We start from the raw sequence: 9,868 nt of genomic DNA on the forward strand, positions 1-9,868 counted from the left end.
CAAACAGGTGGGTAGCGAATATCAAGGGATGCAATTTGCTGGTTTCACTGACATGATTGATGGGTCAGACATCGCGTGTCGATTTCGTTGCCGTTTAGGACTTCCGATGCTCACGAGAGATTTGCCCTCAAATTTGCCAATTAGTTGGAGTATGCTATGTTGACTCCAGGTGACAGTCCTACATGGAGTCAAGTTTCGTAGAATCAAAATATAGATGTCCATGTGTCTTATCTTACATTAAAAATGCTTGAATTTGATTGGTCAACGATGCTTTGATAAATTGCCCGCTGTCATGGCGACGTATAATTTGCCGAACTCTGTAATCTACGCAATTTAAACGGTGTCATGTATTGTATATCAGTTTAGATGTACTTGGCGCACTCAGCCTAAACATACACAAGTGGTGTTCTCGAGCTCACCTGACAATAGTGCAACACATAAATGCCTTACGTTTTAATTTTTGTTTCAGTGTGAGGTGAGGTGAGGTGAGGTGAGGTCCAAGATTATTGCACTTATATAGCGACATGCATGCACGTGTGTGTGTGTGTTCGTGCGTGCATGCATGCATGCATGCGTGTATGTGTGTGTGTGTGTGTGTGTGTGTGTGTGTGTTTGTACTAGTCCCGACAAATGCCGATTTTACAGTGCTAGCTCAATGAGATACACTGTACCATGCCGAAGTTTAACACGAGTACCCCACTGAGCCACAGTTTTCTAACTCTGAGCCGACCAGTCCTTGTTTAACTACCATTTTTAAACGTCTTTTCATTTTTAAACGTCTTTTCGTTTGTTTTCAAACGGTGGTAAATGCTGATCTAGGTGTAAAGAAACATGGAAAATACCGACACACTGCTAGGTTCTGAAATAAAACGGAATTTTATTGAAACATAACTGTCCAAGAAAATGCTTGAAAAATAAGTATGCTTCAGACTGTTTGGATAAAACAGAAATTGTATGCCACAAAAATACAGTGTTGCAAGATATATTTGCTATATTTGAACAATATTGAGGTTCATAGTTATAATTAAAACATTATCTGGTTTTGCAGCTATGGCTTAAACATTATGATATCGCCATTAAAAAAAGCTTCAGACTTATTCGGTAGGTCTTATATTGATTTTCAGCTTATATATTTTGTTGCTCGTTGGAATCTTACTTTGATGTTTGAATCTTACAGTAAAAGCAAAATCAGAAGCCTCAGGTAGTATTGTTAATCACGAGAATATGTCGAAATACGTTAAAATGGTTATCAGAAGTATGTGTTTTTTATTAACTTATTAACTGTCTAGACGTGTTGCGTGACATGTTTCGCAAAGCTTCAGAAAATCAATACCAGATTAAACAGATGGCGTGTATAAAATACAAGAAAGAAGTTAGAAGCAAACTATTCTATTACATGGTGATGTTTGTGATAACTGCTCATATTTAATGAAACAGCATGTTTGAAAATCGATCGTCTTTAGTTCATATGGAGAATGACTCAAGAATACAGTTAAAAATGTCAGGCTTCAAATTGGTGTATTTCTAATAGTTGTATGCCTTGGAAAATAAGACATTTATACCAAGGGGAAATGGATATATTCAAGATAACATACCGTGCTCGTCTGTTTTATGTTTTTGAGGACTTTAAACCCTTGTCGATTCCTCTTTTGTACTGGATTCCAAGTCTCCATACACATCTGTACACAGGGAGACATAGTGATGGGTCTAGCAAATGTACCACCAGATCCCTGTTTCAGAGATTAACCAAAATCCTTATTACAATCAAGGAAGGGCTTTCTTTATATTCACAGAAAGTACTTGAGAAAAGTGGAATTAATACTATGTGCATTGTCAAACCCCCGAAAGAGTTGCTTGACATTTTACTGAAAACCAAGTTCAACTCTGTCAAATCATTTGATTTTCAACATAGTGTACATCACTATCTCACACGAGGAACTGGAGAGAAAAGCTTCGTTCCCTGATCCATGGGGCTTTTGTTACAAAACGTGGTGACCATATATACAGTAACATGTCCATCTTCAGAGGTTCGGGTCACATTGTCAAACATCTATGTAAAAGTTGGGGGTAAGACATTTAGGCAAAAAGTACGCATCCCTGTGGGCACCAACTGTGCGGCCCCTCTTGTTGAGGAATTCTTCTCAGATGGACAAAGTCAAAAAACAAAGTAAGTTGGCCAAGAAGTTTAACTTAGGCTTCAGGTACATCGATGATCTGATATCGCTCAATAACCATCAACTAGCCAATTCCCTTCCACCGATTTACCCACCTGAACTAGAAATAGGGAGACCACGGATCCAGCCTCATCTGTTTTATATCTGTCTTATATTTAGATCCATCCAGTGACGAAACTCTCTCAACACGACTGTATAACAAGAGGAATAACTTCAACTTTCGAACAGTCAACTTGCCCTTTATGTCGAGCAATATTCCTGCATCTCTGGCCCTTGGCGAATACATTTAACAACTTCTGAAATACAATCGATCGCGAGCATCCACTTTCTACCGAGATTTCAAAGAGCGTTATACGACTCTTGCTAATAAGTTGTTTGATCTAGGTTACAACAATCAAGGCCTCAATAAAAACTTTCAAAAAGTTTTATGGTAGAAATGTGAAGAACATTTCTAAATTCCACGCATCAGTGGCAAGAATGATGTCCGATGAAATTCCCTGATTTGATTTGTACCAAATGTTCCCGCGATGTTTTTCGGGTGAATACTTAACTTGCCTTTGCATGTGTTTGCAACGGGTGCTACGGATGATGCAGGATGTGCTTGCCTTTTCGCGAACCCCTGTTATCATCACTACATGAATCATAAACACGTGGTTTTTATCTCGTCGGAATCGTACCATAAACGTTTCACGTGATTATGGAAAGGTTTTTGTCGCCTTTAATTAAGTCCAAGGTAAAATAGGCACGAACTTAAATCCACCCTCTCCCAGCAGACAGTTGTCATTACATTACACAAAAGTATATCTCCCTATCATTAACTACCAAACAATAATACCACTAGTCGTCAAGAGAGCCACAAAGAGCCACACCTAGCCACAGAGTGTTGCTCTAACTCAGTTAATGTAGTTCGGCGGGGAAATCACAACCAATAAGCTATTACCGGTATCTTTTACCGATGTAAGGTAATTTCGAGTAATAATCGCCTTCTTTCTGCTCACCGAACGACATCCGTTTGTCATGAAAGCTTAGACTCTTACTTAACACCTGACGCAAATAGTCTCAATTGAGACTGCTCGAAAATAAACGCGTAAATGTCGGACTCGCACCATTAAGGGGTGAATGTCAACGTAACCAATTTTAGAAATCGAAAGGTAAACATAGTGGGTCTCGGATCACATTCATGAAACTTTACATCTTTAAGATAATAAAACACACTTGCGTCTTCCTGGTGTGTGGTAGGCTACAATATAGTGTATGTTTTTCAACTGCAGTAATTCCAAAAAATGTAATCTACTCTACTTTGAGTATGTGTTTCTTATGTGTAATTTCACCAGATGGTATTTTCATTTTAAATAAACCAAAACCTCTCGAATAAACTAGGAACACTCTGACACGATAGTGAGACATGATTCATCATCATATTTTGTTTATTAACATTAAAATCATCTGGAATTGCATACATTTCTTTTGTTCCTCTTACAGGCCCAACTGTTCCATTGACATGTGCACAAGTCAATGTGAATAACCTCCTTATTAACAAATGACACTTTGTTATGGTCAATAACTTTTTTATTTTTTGTAACAACGTTTCACGGATGCTTCATGCATATTCTTCGGGTTTCATGTATTAATGTTCTTCTAACTTCTAAATGCCTATTAAATTTAACTTAAATATTGTCTTAGTATGTGGAAATTAAAATATAACATTATCATCCTTCCACTCAATCGCTAACCAAGAAGACCAGTATTTTTATGTTTTGTTGGAAGTGTACAATATGCTTTTAAGTTGACCGCATTATAAAAGATAATCATTCTGGCTTGGTTTGAACAAAATTTAAACATCAAGCACAATGTAATCAATGGACCTAATAGGGGGCCAATTGCAATCAGGCAACCAGTGAAAATTAGGAGAAAAAAACGAGATATGTCAATATATAACGTCAACGTCAGAGAATAATCAGTCTTGATTATCTGCAAAGACAATTTCCATCTAGCTTATAAGGCAAACTAACTTTGAAAATTACATGAAATTGGTAGGCATGCCCTGCCCTACAGGTATCGTCTGCTAAAACAGTCCTGCTGTATATATCTCGCGTTGATGCCAATTTTGTGTGATGAAATTGTTACATATGCCGCTGGTATGGACGTAAGTTTATAAAAGGCTCCATATGAGCGCAACATGTTGTAATACCTTGAAATGTTCCTGTTATATTTGTATTCCATCTTTGTGATTAGCAGAGAATGCAATTATGACCCCCCTTTGATGATCGTTTTGACCGAAGGTATATGAATCATCGCGTCGCTGTGACAACGCCTGTAAACGCGACGTAGCTCACGTCATGACGGGGCCGTCCAACATCAAGGATTTATGCTCGAAAGTGTTTTCTTGCAATTGGTATAATGATCCTGGCATTGTCTCCGTTGCATCGCCTACGGGTTAGCGTCATGATAAACCGAGATACAGGATTTCTAGCTGAGGCGAATAATATTCAGGACTATCAAAATAAAGTATGATTTATCAACCACATGCGTGGTGTAGTGTATAGGGTGCCTGTCTGGAGAGCGGGAGGTCAGTATGGCCACGCCACACCAAGATCCGTAAAAACATGGAACTCGATGTTACTCTGTCTGACGCTCAGGGTACACTGCTTTAACAGGGTACATGCACGTCGCTATATAAGTGACATCATTTGGAATACAGGATTTAACACCATTTCAACACCATCTTTATCGACAATGAATGTAATCACGGTATTTTGTTGGAGAGATCATCACCGTTTATGACTAGTACTGTGTTTCAATAATGAAACTTTTCTGCATAGGTCCTCAGGAATCTGGAACCATTTCAGCATCCGTCGGGCAACATTTACGTGACAACTTTTGTTTTAATTTGCATTTGGTATATTTTATTCCATTATTTATAACATAAGCTCAGACACACGATCCCCCTGATAATGATCCATGCAGCTGTTGTTGCCAAAGCGCATTGCTCGCTTCCTCGAAGTGCTTGTAATATCCTGTTTAAGTGTTTTATTTCCTAAGCTTGACGGCCGTATTGCTGTTTAGTTGTCCCGGTGATGACGTGTAGTCCATGGACAAGGCAGATCAGTAACTTAGCATCTGTTCTCTACTCAGGGATTTGTTCTCAATATCACTGTGTTCAATGTCATTGAAAGTTCACTCTCCTGAGCTCCAAAGGACTTTGAACCAAAGGTTGCGTAGGTTCTGAATTGACACCTTCCCATAACGGAACAACTATCAAGTGAATATTTATCGTTGTTCTTGTTAATGATTTTACAACACATGTCCAAATGTTTGGTGAGCTGCATCATTATCTCACGTTCCTGTGACAATACCGAATACTAAACTGATTCTTGTCCCTTCACCATGGGTTCTGAATATTTAATAATTGTGTTGGTTCAACAGACGAATTGTCCAATCATAATGCCGAACAGAACTCTGACCAAAGACCCCGAGTGAGTGAGTAAGTGGGTCTTATCAAAGATCGCTATAGAGTGAGTGAGTGAGTGAGTGAGTGAGTGTGTTTAACGTTCTTTTCTACAATGTTTCAGTTATATTACACTTGGCGGATTACTAGTACTTAGATACCTCATTATTTAGAAACCCTTTCACTCTTAACATTCGCCTACACAGAGATGCATATAGGAATGCCTCCGACTTTATTCGAGGACATTGGAACATCATCAGTTTTTTGTCATTTGATTCTGATCTCGCAGAATCAAGAAAAACATAATCTAACCTCTGTTATACATAAAATGTCAATCTCTCTTGTCATACAATACCGATTCGTCTTTAGCTCAGACATGGTGAAGCTTCAGGGTGGCTAAACCGTTTGGTACAATATCACTATTAAATGGTGTCTAGTCTACAATCAGACTACCTCAAATTTCAAAACGCACGAGTTGTATCTCCTAATTAATCAGCACCGTTTTCTTTGTTTAAATATGGAAATTATGCTCTACTCTACCATCTATGCAATGACATCATTTGCATCTGGAAATATTAAAGTATACACTATATTTCGTGTGACAAACCATCTTCGCTCTACTTAAAAATCAGACCCGAATCTAGCCCCGCCTTATGAGGTGGAAATAATAAAGGAACTCCCTCGTATCTCGACCACCTGGTGTCATCACCATTTGACAGGGATTCACAAACATATGTTTATCATATAGTCGGAATCGTTTAATGGACTTTAATATTTTCTCATTGTTATGGGAATGTTTGGTTTGTTTGTTGTTTAACGCCGAACTCAGCAATAGTCAAGCTATATGACGGCGGTCTGTAAATAATCGAGTCTGGACCAGACTATTCAGTGATTGACATCATGAGCATCGATCCACGTCGTTGCATCAACCACGTCAGCGTGTCTGACCACCCGTTCCCGTTAGTCGCCTCTTACGACATGCATAGTTGCCATTTAGCATGGGTTGCATAAAACCTATTCTACACCGGATCTTAATGGGTCGTTATGGAATGTATTTTGTCACTTTTATTTACATGAATTATTGACTGAATCAGAATTGTTTGACATTGATTGTGCCTGGTCGTTATCGATTCATCTTGATGTTAGTTACTCCACACATTTCAGACTTTACACAATGAAGCCCGTGGTACTGTACACTCTGTTGCTTCAGTGAGTATTGTCTTTGATAGGGACAGTCAGTGACTACTGTATTTAGGACTAATTCAGAAACGGAGTCCCTGGAGCAATACTATCATGTAATCTCCTGCGACTACAATTCAGGATAAATGAAGATGCGAACCAGACTTGCATCCTCTTCACCTTCCAGCTGACTAACCATCTGTTGGTTTTTCTATGTTTGCAGGTGTTGGAAAATGTTAACACTATTCCATTTGACTCTCTGTTCCTGTAATCAGTCAATACCGATCTGTAGCATTCTCTGGCAATGGCAATGTAAAGTAAATACATGAGCTTGGTAGCCCTGGCTATAACATATACAAGAAAAGGTGTCACTGACTACAAATACAATCTCGAGCTTGGTCCTGTGTCCCGACCTACTACATCTAACATCTGATGATATTAGATAGTTACGCAATAAATCGCAAAGAACAATGAGGCGTGGTTTATATCACGATAAAACATTGTTCTATCTGGCCTTGTCTGACATTCCCGAGGTCGGATCATATTCAGGGAGGCATCATTATTAAAATTTGGGTAAATATCTTTTAAGCTTGTACATTTTATCAACATCCTGAAAGAGGTTGTACATAATGTTGATATCCCATATGAGATATAAACGACTCCTTGTAGTTGTATGTTATACAATAAAACACTGTAGGGAGAAGAAACCAATCGGGGCTGCGCCCGTCATGGTTTATTCTCCCTGAGGTGTTTTATTGTAAGATAAACAAATCCCACTTGTCGTTTATTTCTTGAATAAAATTCTCGAGACTTGAACTTTGTACTGTTGACAACAACGCCACGGCTATGTTAGCTGAATGTTAAAAGCATATTTTTACAATTAATTGTCTAGATATATGGACAAAAATATCTGCCGACAATCGATCTCCAGTTAACAAGTTTTAAAATCAAGATATTGCCAGATTACCGAAAGCTGTACAAATTTTGTATAAGATGTTTATGCTTTGTTTGAAGTATTTCAAAATACGACAAGACATATATATGATGATAATCTTTCAATAAGTGTGATTTAAGTTCACACAAATAAGTAGTCACTCGTTTGATATCAACAGACTGTTGATCTAGACAAGCTGTATCATGGTTCTGAAATTACAATAAAAAACGTAATGTTTATTCCAGAACTGCTAATTGTAACGAGCCGTGGGGATCCGGTTAAAAATTGGTCTTCAGCAAGTCATGCTTGTCGTTAGAGGCAAGTAATGTGGTCGGGTGGTCAAGTTCCCTGACTTGGTTGATGCATGTCATCATATCGCATATGATACCTGAATTAATAATAATTAAATATGTATTGGGCATTTTTCCATCTTTATCACGGAAGGCAGATTTGATAAATGTCACATGTGTCATACGTGAGCCAATTATTTTAAATATCACCATTACCACAGAGCACCGCCCTAACTCTGCACATCACAGCGAGTCAGTCGACATTCATAATGGACAAACTGATACTGGTAGCGTGGTGTAATTGTGAGTAATAAACGCCTCTTACCTGCCCCTATAGTGACATCCGTTTGTACTTAAGGCGGCCTCTTACTTTGCACGAAATTGGTCTGAATTTAGCCTGCTGGAAAATAGATGAGTACTTGTCTGATTCGAACCATTACTGGATGTCAGCGAAACAATTTCAAGAAACTTATGGTTGACTCTATAGTATAACAGAATGAGTAATATCATCACCGGCGACGCCATAGTGAAGTCTAGTGGAAGAATGTAGCAGGAATATAAGCGTGCTTTAATTAACGTTTCCTTGAACAGTGCACACGGTATTTAATATAAGTGTATCTTTTGAAGTTGGGTATTTTGCAGGTTTTATTTACTTAATTATTAACCAACTACAAACGACCCGATGTGTTCCAAACGAAATGTTTGTTCCTCTTCTTGCTTACCGAAATTGATAAACATGTCTGTTTCAATATTTTGCTATTAGTTCGCGTCAAGCAGGTTTAAGAAAGATGAACCACGTGTTAAAATGCTTCTAATTGGTTGTTCAATGTTTAAGCAGGTAATAGAGAAATCGAAGAAAAACTATCAACAATCTTAAGTAAGCCTTATGTCTCGACATTAAAGACGCCTATTGCTGATACATCTGATACTAAAACTAAGGGTTTTTATATGTTAGCTGAGCAGGTGGTTTCCTTTAGTAGTAGCAGAAAACAATATATATATATGCAAATGTTACAAGCAAGTGACTCTCAAATCAGATTAAATACATATCTGTTGCCTGATGTTAACAATGTAAAAACATATTTCAGAAAAGTAAGGAAGTAAACACATCTTTCAGAAAAGTAAGAGAAAGTCAAATACACACTTTGTTCAGCATGTTCATACAACTGTCTCATCAAACTACAACCTTGTTTACATGGAAACCAAATTTCAAAATGGAAATGCATACATGGCATAAATATATGAAAATGGAATACCAAATGCATCCATAATTTGCAAATACAAACGTGTATCATTACTATTTGATAGTGATTCATATACATGCTCGGGATATGGATATTTCTATTGGCTATGGAATGGGTTTTGTTTATTTGTATATTTATTTGATTAACTGAGGCAGGAGGGCACGTGTGGCGGTGAGGATGCCAACATCCAAGTAAGACGACATGGATGTTTAATTAATTGACCGTTTTTGCAGCGTGATATGAATCAACCTCCCAATGACAGTTTGAGAGAGTCGGTTGCACTCCTCTTGCAGCACCCAGCCCAGTGAAGCTAATCTATCGGACGTCCTTTGACGTCAGCGTGTATGTCTAAATAAACGACGCTTTATGTTTTAGAAATTAATGTCCGACTCCTCAGTATCTACAGCAAATACACAAATATATTACTCTCTGATGTGAATGCATAGACTAACTTTATTATTTATTCTTCAAACCATTATAAATTTGACATCAATTCATTGTGTCATTGCCCTAGCGTTTAAATTGGTCAACGATTACTTTGAATGACTTTGATGTAACTTTATGGAAACCATTGGCACTGTAGCCAGCATTATACGGAT

Source organism: Haliotis cracherodii, unplaced genomic scaffold (assembly GCF_022045235.1).
Source record: "Haliotis cracherodii isolate W230 unplaced genomic scaffold, xgHalCrac1.p SCAF_50, whole genome shotgun sequence".
In the NCBI taxonomy this organism is placed as follows: Eukaryota; Metazoa; Mollusca; class Gastropoda; order Lepetellida; family Haliotidae; genus Haliotis; species Haliotis cracherodii.